Raw genomic sequence first — 14,705 nt, forward strand, 5'->3', positions numbered from 1 at the left:
TAGACAACAAAAATTACAAATCTAGAGAAAGTAATAAGAAACTGTTATACTTACCTCCCAGAATTGGTAGTATGATTACATGAGTTCATACCTGTAATGTTCATAGAACACTAGCTGGAATCTAATAAGCACTATTTGTGTTTGCATTGATATGATGATTATAAAGACTAGAAAAGGTTGAGAACCATTAGGGAATTCTTAGATTTTCTCATTGAAATGTATATTAACAGGTATTGTTTCACTTTTGCTTCATCCTTTTTTTTTTCTTTTTTTATAGAGAGAGCATGCAGGAGGGAGGGTGTGGGGGAGGGGCAGAAGGAGAGAGAGAACATTAAGCAGGCTCCACACCCAGCTCAGAACTAGACATCAAACATGGGCTTGATCTCACCACCCTGAGATCATGATCTGACCCCAAATCAAGTTGGACACTTAATGGACTGAGCCATGCAGGCGCCCCTGTTTCATCTCTTTAAGCTCCTAAAAAAGTTCTTTTGCCTTGTCTATTATAATTTGTGTTCAAACCTAACTAATAGTCGAGGAGAAAACTTCAGGGAGATTTTTATAAGTTAAGTTCTTCTGTTATTTAACAGAACAGACCTAATATATTAGCAAAAAATAGTTTAAAAACAATAAATATGAACACAGTAGTGTGTTTATGGCTCTTAAGGCAGATCCAATTTCTTGAAATGAAATATATACTTAAAAACAGAATTAGTTCAGCTATACATTAAAATGAAACAGCATAGTGCCTCTGGCTCTCTGAACTCTAATCATCTTGGCTTCTATGAAAAGATAATTGAATTTCTTATCTAAATATTGGATATTCCTTGCCCACTAACTGAAAGTCAAAATTCTTTTCTAGATAAAACTTTAAATTATCAGGTATGATCCTGGGTTAATGACTCAAAGACCACTATAAATTATATATTAAAATAATTTTTAGATGATCTCAGTTATTTTTAAAAGTGTGAATGTAAAAATCTATATTTTAAAATCAAGAAACGGTTGGAAAACTGTTGTCTAAATTAGAATTGACTGCTTTTTCAGTGTCTAGCTAAGATTCACCAAATTTTTACAGTCATGAGATTATTTAATATTGAGTAATTGTTAAATCTTAGATACTTGTTAGGATTCCATAACTTTTAATATCCCATAATATTTCCAGATGTGGAAAAAAATGCAGACTACCCATATGAGACCAAGCAATGGCTATTTACTCAGATATTACTATAGCAATGGAACCAGCCACCATCACTTGCATTTGGCGGAGATTCAAAGGCCATCAGTTGAGCATAAAGGTTTTCAAGTAGAAAAAGGTAAGGCTTCAGTTCAGGTACACCCTGATTAGAAGATGTTGGAGAAGAGCTAACTAGAAATGGGTTACCTTATGGGATTGGTTGGGGAAGAATATTTGGTTTTCTCTAGTTAGTCCTACATTGCAAGTGAGAAAAAAATTAGGAAAGCGGCAGTTATTGATCAAGTTCTGCCATTTGTAGTTGATTACTACAAAAGGTGTGGGTCACAGTTCTACTTTTATTTATGGCCTGGAAATTATCCATTTGTATATTCAGTTCCTTACAGATTTATATGTATTTCATTATAAAATTATTTCTACTCTAAGATCCAATATTAATTTATAGTAAAAGCTCTTGTTTGATTTGTTAAAACCCTGATATTTATTTATATCTCATCTATAAATTAAAATGTAAAATAAGGTATGAATTTTTTCTTCAAGTAGAATGAAATCTTCAAATATAACTCAGAGATCTTTCTCTGATATCTCATAAAATAAAGAGCCAAAGTTGCTAATCAGTCAACTACTATGTAAATATTTAAAACATGGTTTAGAAAGTTGTCATCCAAAATGTAATGACACTCTGCATCTCACTCACCTCCTGTTGCTCATTCACATGCTTAGGATAAGTTTCTTCATATCTTACTCTGATTCCAGATTAGTATAATGCCCCTGATAAGATCACTGTCCCACTGGACTCCTGGCCTTCTCCAGCTGCTGCTGCTACTGTCAACATTCTGGCTTCAGCAGAAAAAGCATGTGCATTTTATAAAGCTCTAAACATTATACTGGCTAAATGTTTCAGTATTTATTTCTTAAAGACATTCTACCATATTCACATGTTCATATTCTCACCAATGAATAAAACAATTTTTAGATAGTCTATAAACAGTACTTAAGTTTTGTTAAAACAACTAAGATTTCGGGATGCCTGGGTGGGTCAGTAGTTTAGCGTCTTCCTTCCCTGCATGGAGCCTGCTTCTTCCTCTACCTATGTCTTTTCCTCTCTCTCTGTGTCTTTCATGACAAAATAAAAAAAATTTAAACATCTTAAAAAAAAAAAGCAACTAAGATTTCAAAGCATTAAAACTGAATAAATACAGTCAAAGCAAAGAGTGGTGAAAAGTATATATCAAAACCAGTTACACTTCAAAAGCATACCCTGAAAGTAGAAGAAAAACTTGATTATCTTCTAAGCTACATATTGACACCCAAAAACATAGAATGTGATTTTTAACATTAAAATTAAACTGAAGAATAAAGTAAAAGAAAAACTGTGAATTAATATTTCTATTTTTTCTCCATGTATAAAACTTTTGTTCCACTTACGTCAACTTAATATACATTCTTAATTATGCTTGGATGTTCAAAAAATTTTGTAAGATATTAAACAAAGCTAGCCATCATCTTGTTATTTTCCAGTTAACTATTTTTATAGTACATGCATGTTTTTTAATTTTTTTAATTTTTTTATAATAAAATTATTTTTTATTGGTGTTCAATTTGCCAACATACAGAATAACACCCAGTGCTCATCCTGTCAAGTGCCCCCCTCAGTGCCCGTCACCCATTCACTCCCACCCCCTTCCCTCCTCCCCTTCCATCACCCCTAGTTCGTTTCCCAGAGTTAGGAGTCTTTATGTTCTGTCTCCCTTTCTGATATTTCCTACTCATTTCTTCTCCCTTCCCTTCTATTCCCTTTCACTATTATTTATATTCCCCAAATGAATGAGAACATATAATGTTTGCCCTTCTCCGATTGACTTACTTCACTCAGCATAATACCCTCCAGTTCCATCCACGTTGAAGCAAATGGTGGGTATTTGTCGTTTCTAATGGCTGAGGAATATTCCATTGTATACATGGAATACATGTATACATTGTATTCCATTGTATTCCATTGTATACATTGTATACATAAACCACATCTTCTTTATCCATTCATCTTGGCTATTGTGGCCATTGCTGCTACAAACATCGGGGTGCAGGTTTCCCTGCGTTTCATTGCATCTGTATCTTTGGGGGTAAATCCCCAGCAGTGCAATTGCTGGGTCGTAGGGCAGGTCTATTTTTAACTCTTTGAGGAACCTCCACACTGTTTTCCAGAGTGGCTGCACCAGTTCACATTCCCACCAACAGTGCAAGAGGGTTCCCTTTTCTCCGCATCCTCTCCAACATTTGTGGTTTCCTGCCTTGTTAATTTTCCCCATTCTCACTGGTGTGAGGTGGTATCTCATTGTGGTTTTGATTTGTATTTCCCTGATGCAGAGCATTTTCTCATGTGCGTGTTGGCCATGTCTATGTCTTCCTCTGTGAGATTTCTGTTCAAGTACATGCATGTTTAACAAGTTTCTTAAATACCAAAAAAGCAAAAAACCTTAAAAGTGTTAAGCATTCGTTCATTTACTGTTTTTGCTTTTATTACTTCTCTATTTGATATATATAAAGTAATGGATATTACTTTATAAAAAGCAATTCACTTTAACTGCATCTTTACTTTTAAGTCTTTGTTTACTTTGCTTAAAATATTTAAGCAAAAATAAAATGAGTATAACAAAAAAAATGAAAATAAACAATAGGTAATTTTACAAATAATGCAATGTGAAAAACATGACACCAAAAGCAAAGGCAACAAAAGCAGAAATAAACAAATGGAACTGAATAAAACCAAACAGCCCCTCTGCAGCAAAGCAAACTATAAATAAAATGAAAAAAACAATCTATCAAATGGGAGAAAACACTTGCAAATCATATAAATGATAAGGGTTAATATCCAAAACATATAAAGAACCCTTATAACTCAATAGCAAAAAAAAAAAAAAAAAAAAAATAGGCTGAGGGTCTGAATAGACATTATTCTAGAGATGGCCAACAGACACATGAAAAGATGCTCAACATCACTAATCATCAGAGAAATGTAAATGAAAACCAGAATGAGATATCACCTCATGTTTGTTAGAATGACTATATCAAAAGACGAAAAAATAACAAGTGTTGGGAACAAAAGGAACCCATGTGTACTGTTGGTGGAAATGTAAATTGTTGTAACCACTATGGGAAAAAGTATGGAGGTTTTTAAAAAAAAAACAAACAAAAATGAACCATATGATGCAGAAATTAAACCTTGGGTATTTGTCTAAAGGAAATGAAAATACTAACCTGAAAAGCTTATGAACCTCTGTGTTTGTTGTAGCATTATTTACAATAGCCAAGACATAGAAGCAATTTAAGTGTCCATTGATAGATGAATGGCTAGAAATGTAATATATATATATATATATGTATGTATATTTATATATAGTATTATTAAGCCATAAAAAAGAATAAAATCTTGCCATTTGTGACAACATGGATGAACCTTAAAGGCATTATGCTATGTGAAATAAGTCAGACAAAGAAAGACAAATACCATATGATCTCACTTATATGTAGAATCTAAAAGCAAAAAAACAAACTCATAGATAGATTGTTGGTTGTCAGAGGCAGGCAATAAGGGATGGATGAAATGGGTAAGGGAGGGGTCAAAATGTATAAACTCCCTCCCATTTATAAAATAAGTAAGTAATGGAATGGAATGTACAGCATGGTGACTATCATTGTTAGTACTGTATTGTATATTTGGGGCACCTGGGTGGCTCAGTCAGTTAAGCATCTGTCTTCTGCTCAGGTTACAATCTGAAGGTCCTGTAATGGAGCCCCACATTGGACTCCCTACTCAGGAGGGAGCCTGCTTCTCCCCCTCTTTCTCCCTCTGCTCCTGCCCCACCCCATTCATGCTCTCATTCTCTCTCACTCTCAAATAAATAAAATTGTTTTTTAAAATATTGTATTCTATATTTGAAAGTTGCTAAAAGTAAATCTTTAAAATTTTCATCACAAGAAAAAAAATTTATAACTATATATGGTAGTGAATGATCAACCTATTTTTGTAATCATTTAATTGTATTATATTATATTCCTGAAACTAATATATGTCAATTATATATCAAGTAAAAATAAAAAATCTAGTGAACAATAGCCAAACAAAATGATAAAATATCTAGGAAAAGTAATAAAAATTAAGAGACCTATATGAAAAAAATGGCAAAACCTTATTAAAGAAAGATGAAATATCTTGATAAAACAAAAGCAGAATCAATGGAGAAAGGAATCGAGTCTAAATGTGAAAAAAGGAAATGAAAATAGATACATTTCTGTATGTTAACTGGCTCTATTTTCCTAATATTAAACCCAAAATCAATATGGGGAAAAATAGAAATTCAAATAGAAGTGACATATCCATGTCACAAATTGTAAACAAGAAACTTCTTATATGGATAACAAATGGTCCACTGTGTAAATTTCAGAATAAGATAGACTAAAGCTGGAAGTCTGGTTAATTATCCCCTCCTCTCTCACTTTGTCTTCTTAAGGATCCTATGTCCACATGCCAAGCTGCTTCTCAGTCTTTGCATTATTAGCAAGTTGCCTTTGTATGACTCTCTATTAATATATTGAATTTATCAATGGCTTCCTCAAAAGCTGCCTTAGCAGTTTAAGTGTCTATCTATAGGTATATGGATAAAGAAAATATAGTGTATACATGCATACACAAATACAAAGTACAGGAATACTATTCACCCATAAAAAAGAAAAATCTTGCCATTTGTGACAACATGGATAGATCCTAAGAAAGAAAAATACTGTATGATCTCATTTGTATGTGAAATCTAAAATAACCAAACTCCTAGAAATAGAGCCAGATTTGTGGTTGCCAGAGTTTGAGGGGGTGGCATGGGAGAATTGAGTACCGGTGATCAAGTCTACAGACTTCCAATCATAAGATAAATAAGTTCTGGGGGTGTAATGTACAATATAATGACTATAATTAATAACATCATATATTTGAAAGTGCTAAGAGAATAAATCTTAAAATTTCTTATCACAAGGGAAAAAAATGTAACTATGTGAGATGTTACCTAAATTTATTGTGATAATCAATTTGCAATATATAAATATATTAAATTATTATGCTACAAACCTTACATTTACACAATATTATGTGCCAGTTATATTTCAATTAAACAGGAAAGGAAGTTGTCTTTGCAAAAGAGCAGTCTTTGTCCAGGAAGTTCAGAATTGCACAATAAAACACAGAGAAATGACAGCCAGACCTAACACCATAGGATGTTTTCGTTTCATTTCCTTTTACTGATTTAAACAACTTCTTAGTATGCCTGTTATGATGGATTCATAGTCTCTTTCTGGTCCCCACCAGCAGCAACCTGGCCAAGTATCAGTAGTAGTCTTCTTACATTTTCAAGCAGAAGACTTTGCTCTGTGCTTGTGAAGCAAGTTTCCCAAAGAGACAGTACACCATTGCAGACACCTCTGAGATCACTTTCTGTATTCTCAAGCCATCTGCTGTTTCTCTCAGCACTTCACATCATTAGCTCACTCCCTGAGATAAACCTCCAAGATGACCTACAGGCTCCTATGACATTTTTATAAGCAACTGAGAGATGATTCCTCTCCTTGTTGGATAATACAGCTCCTTGCTCAGTTACAGACTTCATGCAGGCTGCTATGTTAATGTAGTACTCAGCTTACTTGGCCAGTTTGGCCTTCTGCACCAGTATACTTTACTGGATGTTCTGTGTCAGAAGTGGTTGGCAGTGGGTAGAAAAGTGTTTTGTGGTCTCTGAGCCATGGTAGTAGCAAGGCTGATATCTGGATCTGCTCAGAGGTACAGTTTACTTTTTCAATTTGTGGCAAAGTGTATAAGAAAGTACTATGAAATAAATATTACTTGTATTACTTCCTCATCCCTAAATTCATTACACCAGCTTCTTTTACCTTGTGAAAGTTCTAAACCAAGCCTATGAACCCCTGCAGAAATTTCAGTTCAGAAAATACTGAATGTTTACCCTGTCGCCAATCTCTTCAATAAAGTTTTCTCCAGTCTTTTGCAGAGTTTGGGAGCAAGTCTCACTTATTCAGGTGCTTGGGTGGGTTTCACCACCTTGGGTCTCCCTGAATTCTTCTAAATATTATTAGCACAAATACTGTATTTGAATAGAAGACAGTTTCTTCTCCAACAATATTATCCTTTTAAAACATACTTGGTATTTCCATAGTAATTATCAAGTTGGATATAATACAAAGAAGTTTGTATATAATCAGGATTACATATAATTAACTACATCTCTTAATTATTAAATTGACCTAATTAATACAAATATTTCAAAAAATGTGTTTTCCCTTAAAAGTAACATGTAATATGGTTTACTACCCTGTGTTAAAGGAACTGGCAAAAATTTAAGTTGCTATTATCAGAATACATAATTTCAACAGAATAATTTAGCAAAATGGCATAAATGGAGATTTATTAACATAATTTATAATTTTATACATTTAAAATATGCAAAAAAATTACCTAACTTTTAAAATCCATTTATAATAAAGCTAACTATTCTGAACAACTAAAGTCAGATATATAGAAGGCACAAAAAAATTAAAGACCATTTAGCTATCTAAAAAATTATCATCATAAAACCAAATCATCATAAATCCCAATAATGAGCCTTAAGTAGAACCATTAAATTGCATTTGCTGCAGTATTCTTAGAATATTGCTGCAGGTCCTTAGAATAAGTAAAATTACATGCATTTTCATATAGAAAGATGCCATACACCCATCCTCTGAGTTATTGTCTATTATGATGATAGATTTATGTTAATCTTTCCATCCTCTTTTGTTTTGTATAAATCTACATTTGTAAAAGAGTAAAGGTTAAATGTGTAGACTTCTGGATAATAGTACCAGCAATCTGTTTCCCAAGATGGTCTTAGGCCTTAAAGTAACCCTTGGTTTGACTAAATTTCAGACAAGTTTCTTTCACACTACTGGCCCCTGACTTCACTTTTCTTAGAGCATGTACTTTAGAAATCTTTCAACTGTAAATTTTTTTCTCTTTAAAATGTAAATCTTCTCCAGCCCCTTGCCCATTTTACTTCCCAGGAATATCTTTCTCAAGGACTTGGAAGTCATCCCTTGAAAGTGTGATCATCAAGGAAGACACTGTTCCTATTTCCCTGTCTTAATTAATAAGTACCAATTAGCAAAGACAAATGGTCTAATCACATTGACTGCCACTCCCCTTAAAGTCTTTCAGTACTTTCTCATTAGCTCACTCTAATGCTTAAGAAATCCTCCTACCTTTCATTAAGAGTTCAATCTCTCTACCCTACTATAATAGCCTTGATTGCCTATTTAATTCTGTCCAGTTCAATCTTTGACACTGTATATGGAATTTCTCACTTTATCCAAGAAATGTACTTATTAATAGCCAACTATTTGCAAAGCACTGTCTTAGGCACTACCAAAATGAACGTTCCTCCTTAAAGATTAAATGTGAATGTAAGTGTACAGTGTCTTAATCAAAATTGTCATTTAGCCAAGTTTATCTTCAGAGTTATTTAGGTTCTTTTTTATTATTATTACCTTCTCTAATTAAGGGGAATGTGCTCTTCCCCACCTCCAGGTACTTCAGAAAAATACATGGAATTGTGAAATGAGAAAAAGTCCAAATCCTCCAGTCAAACTTATATATGAACAAACCAAGAATAGAAGAAAACTTCAATTTGATAAAGAACATCTATAAAATCCTACTGTTAACATAATACATCATGATGAAAGACTTAATTTCTTAATTTCTTCTATGAACAAAGCAAATCAAAGATGTCTATTATTTTCAACTTGTATTAGAGCTAGTATGTAAGTTTATCAGGTTTGCAAGAATAAGAGCAACACATAAAATTAATTGCATTTGATATACTAGCAATGAATATTCATAAATTGAAACAAAAAGATGGGCCATTTAAAAAAATAGTGCCACTTATAGCATAAAGGTATTAGATACTTAGAGATAAATATGACAATGTGTAAAATATGTGCATTAAAACCATAAAATGTTACCAAGAGATACTAAGGAAAACCTAAATAAATGGAGAAATATACCATGTTCATGGACCAGAATCATCAGTACTGTTGTGATGTCGATTTTCACCAAATTGATCAATAGATTCAAAAAAATCACATTCAAAAGCCTAGAAGAAGATTTGTGTTCAGTAGATACTAATGAGGCATTTTTAAAATTCAGATGAGAAGTCTATGGAACTAAATGTAGCCAAAAATTTAAAGAACCTTAACAAAGAAAAAAATATTGACCGTTGCTTTGTCCTGTTATCTCATGTGGGACATATTCCTCTGTCTCCTCATTTTATCTGACTCTCTGTGTTTGTTTCTATGTATTAGAGTAGTCAGCTACATCTCCTGATTTTGAAAGTAGCAGCCTTATGAAGAAGAGGTTGTGTGATACCCTGTAGCACAATGCCAGTTGTTCACTAGAACTAGGCACTTTAGGAATATATCCTATGTGGATTGTGTGTGCCCTATACTGTTGTGGCTGAGCCACATTTGCCTTCAGTCTAGTCAGATGTAACATCCCACTTTTCCTGTTGTGGGCACACTGCAAAGGGTTTGGCCCCTGTGCTATTAAGTGACCATTCTGGGGCAGCTTCCAGGTTATAATTGGGCCATGTTAGTTATTATACCAGATATCTGCCAACAGCCTATCTGCCAGGACTACAGTCACACTGAACTGTATGGTGCTCTCCCTGTGTTGCACTCTGAAAGGCTTTTGTTGGTGGGCAGGCTGGCAATCAGACCAGACACATTATCCTAGGCCATCTGCCAGAACTGCAGGTACACTGTTGGGCAGGGCATCCTCTGTGCCAGCTATAAAGTTTGACTGGTGGGGCTGTGGATATACTGGTATGTATAGTTATCTTTCCCTGTCCTCAGGGCAAGGGTCACTTTGGAGCGGCATCCATCCCTGCTGGAGTACCTTGCAGGCTGTCAAGACAGGAGCCACAACCAAAGAGCTAAAGGAAATAGAGATAAGCAATATAACTAGTAAAGAATTCTAAGTAATAAAGATAAAGGGCCTGAGAAAAGAGTGGAGGATCTCAATGAGACTTTCAACAAAGAGATAGAAAATATAAAAAAGATCCAATCAGAAATGAAGAACCCAGTAACTGAAATGAAAAACACTAGAGAGAATCAATAGAAGATTAGTAGAGGAGGCAAAGGAATAAATTAGCATTGTGGAAGACAGGGTAATGGAAAGCTATCTAACTGAACAGCAAGTAGAAAAAAACATGATAAAAAAAATGAGACTAGATTAAGGGAACTTGACATCATCCAGCTTAATAGCATTTTCATTGTAGGGATCCCAGAAGAGAGGAGAAAGGAGCAGAAAAAGTTCTTTGAAGAAATAAGAGCTGAAAACATCTCTAATCTGAGAAAACAAACAGACATACAAATCCAGGAGGAACAGAGAAAAAAAAATGATCAAAGGAAGTCCATGCCCAGATACATAATAATTACAATGGAAAAAAACAAACAAACAAACACAGTGATAGACAATTTTAAAAGCACCAAAAAAGAAAGAAAAAGGAAAGGAAATGGTGGGGAGGGAAGGGTAGGAAAACAGTTACATACAAGGGAAACTCCATAAAGCTATCAATAGGTTTTTTAGCAGAAACTTTGCAGGCAGAAGAAAGTGGCATGGTATATTCAAGGTACTAAAAGGAAAAAAACCTTCAACTGAAAATACTCCTTCCGTAACATTTAGAACAGAAGGATAGATAAGGAGTTTCCCACACAAACACATGCTAAATGAGTTTGTCATCACTAAACCAGCCTTGGAAGAAACATTAAAGGGAATTCGTTGAGTGGAAAGAAAAGGCCATGTTCAGGAGTAGGGAAACTAGGAAAGGAAAAATTATCATAGGTAATTGCAAACATATGATACAATAGATTAATCACTTATAAAACCAGTACAAAGGTTAAAGCATAAAGCCGTAAAATCAATTTTATCTATAAAAATCGTCAAGGGATTCACAAAATAAAAAGACATAAAGAATAACATATACATTGTGATGGGGTAAAAATTTAGTGCTTTTATAATGGGTTCATACTTATAGACCCTCTATATACACATAAGATGCTATATATGAACCTAATGGTAATAACAATCCAAAAATTTACAATAGGTACAGACACAAAAAAGAGAAAGGAATCCAAACATAACACTAAAGAAAGCTATCAAACTACAAGGGAAGAGAGCTAGAGAAAAAGAATAGAACAGAGTAGAACTACAAAAACCACCATAAAACAAGTAATACAATGACAATAAGTATCTACTTATCAATAATTAAATCAAATGTAAAAGGACTAAATGCTCCAATAAAAAGACATAAAGTGACTGAATGGATAAAAAAGAAAGACCCAACTATATGCTGTCTATAGGAGACTCATTTCAGACCTAAAGACACAGGCAGATTGAAAGTGAAAAAGTGGAAAAACAATTACCATGTAAATGGAAGTAAAAAGAAAGTTGGGGAAATAATACTAAATTAGACAAAATAGACTTTAAAACAAAGACTGTAATAAGAGACAAAGAAGGATACTACATCATAATAAAGGTAACAATCCAACAAGAGAATATAATAACTGTAATTATTTATGCATCCAACACGGGAGAACCTAAATAGATCAAACAACTATTAACAGACATATAGGAAAAAATGAACAGTCACACAATATTAATAGAGGACTTTACCACCCTGCTTACAGCAATGGATGCATCATCCAGGCAGAAAAATCAACAAGGAAACAATTAGCTTTAAGTGATATGTTGAAGCAGATGGACCTAACAGATATATTCAGAACATCTTATCCAAAAACAGTGGAATGCATTTTTTTCAAATGCACATGGAACATTCTGCAGAAGAGACCACTTATTAGGCCATAAATCAAGTCTCAATAAATTCAAAAATATTAAAGTCATACCATGCATTTTTTTCTGACCATGACACTATGAAACTAGAACTCAATCACCAAAAAAAGTCTGGAAATAATGCAAATACATAGAAGTTAAATAACATGCTACTAAAAAATAAATGGGTCAACCAAGAAATCAAAAAGGAAACCAAAAAAATACATGGAGACAAATAAAAATGAAATCACAGTATTTCAAAATCTTTGGGATGCAGCAAAGCTGTTGTAAGAGTGAAGATTATAGTAATTCAGGCTTACCTCAAGAAGCAAAAAAAATCTCAAATAAATAACATAACCTTACACTTAAAGGAGCTAGAAAAGGAAGAACAGATAACGACCCAAAATTCAGTAGAAGGAAAAAAAATAATAAAGATTAGAGCACAAATAAATGAAATAGAGACTTTGAAAAAACAGATTAATGATACCAGGAGCTGGTTCTTTGAAAAGATTGGCAAAATCGATAAACCTTTAGCCAGACTCATAAAAGATAAAGACAGAGAACCTGAATCAATAAGATCAGAAACGGAGGAGAAATAACAACTGATACCACAGAAATACAAAGAATTATAAGAGATTATTATGAAAAAAACTATATGTAAACAAACTAGACAACCTAAAAGAAATGGATAAATTCCTAGAAACATAACCATCCAAAACTGAATCAGGAAGAAACAGAAAATTTTAACAGACTAACTACTAGTAATGAAAATGAATCAGTAATAAAAACGTTCAGCAAACAAAAGCCCAGAATCAGATGACCTCACAGATGAATTCTACTAAACATTTATTTGTTTTTTTTATTTTTTAAAGATGTTATTTATTTATTCATGAGAGAGAGAGAGGAGAGAGAAAAGCAGAGAGCCTCATGTGGGACTTGATCCCACGACTCCAGGATCACACCCTGGGCCGATGGCGGCGCTAAACCGCTGCGCCACCCAGGGATCCCCTCTACCAAACATTTAAAGCAAATACCTATTCTTCTGAAACTACTCCAAAAATTAAAGAGGAAGGAAAGCTACTAAATTCTTTCTATCAGGCAATATTCCCTTCATACCAAAACCAGATATACTATCAAAAAAGAGAATTATAGACCAATATCTCTGATGAACATAAATGCGAAAATCAGAGGGGGAGGGGCAAGATGGCAGAAGAGTAGGGTCCCCAAGTCACCTGTCCCCACCAAATTACCTGGATAACCTTCAAATCATCCCGAAAATCTACGAATTCAGCCTGAGATTTAAAGAGAGACCAGCTGGAACGCTACAGTGAGAAGAGTTCGGGCTTCTCTCAAGGTAGGAAGACGGGGAAAAAGAAATAAAGAAACAAAGGCCTCCAAGGGGGAGGGGCCCCGCGAGGAGCCGGGCTGAGGCCGGGGCGAGTGTCCCCAGGACAGGAGAGCCCCGTCCCGGAGACGCAGGAGCTGCACCGACCTTCCCGGGCGGAAAGGGGCTCGCGGGGAGTGGGAGCAGGAACCAGGGGGGCGGGGATGCCCTCGGGCTCCCGGGGACACTAACAGGCACCTGCGCCCGGGAGAGTGCGCCGAGCTCCCTAAGGGCTGCAGCGCGCACGGCGGGACCGGAGCAGCTCGGGGGGCTCGGGGCTGGCTCCGCGGAGGGGGCTGCGGGGCGGGAGCAGCTCGGGGGGGCTCGGGGGCGGCTCCCCGGAGGGGGCTGCAGGGCGGGAGCGCAAATCCAACAGCGCAGGCCCCGGAGCACAGGGCGCCGGGACACAGCCCAGGATTCGGCCTCCCCCCGGATCAGGGAAAGGCCGGGAGGGCCCAGGACAGCGAGGACGCTCCTGCCCCGAGCTGAGCAGATCTGAGCAGACCGAGAGCTCCCTAGTCACTGCGGGAGCGGACTCCAGGGCTCCAGAGCTGCCACCGCCACTGGGGCTGTTGCTCCTGGGGCCTCACGGGGTAAACAACCCCCACTGAGCCCTGCACCAGGCAGGGGGCTGAGCAGCTCCCCCAAGTGCTCACACCTGAAAATCAGCACAACAGGCCCCTCCCCCAGAAGACCAGCTAGACGGACAAGGTCCGGGGGAAGTCAAGGGACTTAAAGTATACAGAATCAGGAGATACTCCCCCATGTTTTTTTTTCTTCTTTTTTTTTCTTTTTGATTTCTGATGCTTCCCCATCCTTTTTTTTTCACCTTTCTTTCTTTTTCTTTCTTTTTCTTCTCTTTTTTCCTTTTTTCTTCCTTTTTTCTTTTTTCTTTTTCTCTTTTCTTTCCTTCTTTCTCTCCTCTCTTTTTCTCTTTTTCCCAATACAACTTGTTTTTGGCAACTCTGCACTGAGCAAAACGACTATAAGGAAAACCTCACCTCAAAAGAAAGAATCAGAAACAGTCCTCTCTCCCACAGAGTTACAAAATCTGGATTACAATTCAGTGTCAGAAAGCCAATTCAGAAGCACTATTATACAGCTACTGGTGGCTCTAGAAAAAAGGATAAAGGACTCAAGAGACTTCATGACTGCAGAATTTAGAGCTAATCAGGCAGAAATTAAAAATCAATTGAATGAGATGC

At 35.7% G+C, this 14,705-nt stretch overlaps 1 pseudogene; it reads right to left on the reverse strand.

Moving 5' to 3' along the window:
• Positions 1 to 6,353: 6,353 nt before the first annotated feature.
• LOC119872816 overlaps positions 6,354 to 14,705 on the reverse strand; it is a 118,801-nt pseudogene continuing 110,449 nt past the window's right edge.

This window comes from Canis lupus, chromosome 8 (genome assembly GCF_011100685.1).
Source record: "Canis lupus familiaris isolate Mischka breed German Shepherd chromosome 8, alternate assembly UU_Cfam_GSD_1.0, whole genome shotgun sequence".
In the NCBI taxonomy this organism is placed as follows: domain Eukaryota; kingdom Metazoa; phylum Chordata; class Mammalia; order Carnivora; family Canidae; genus Canis; species Canis lupus.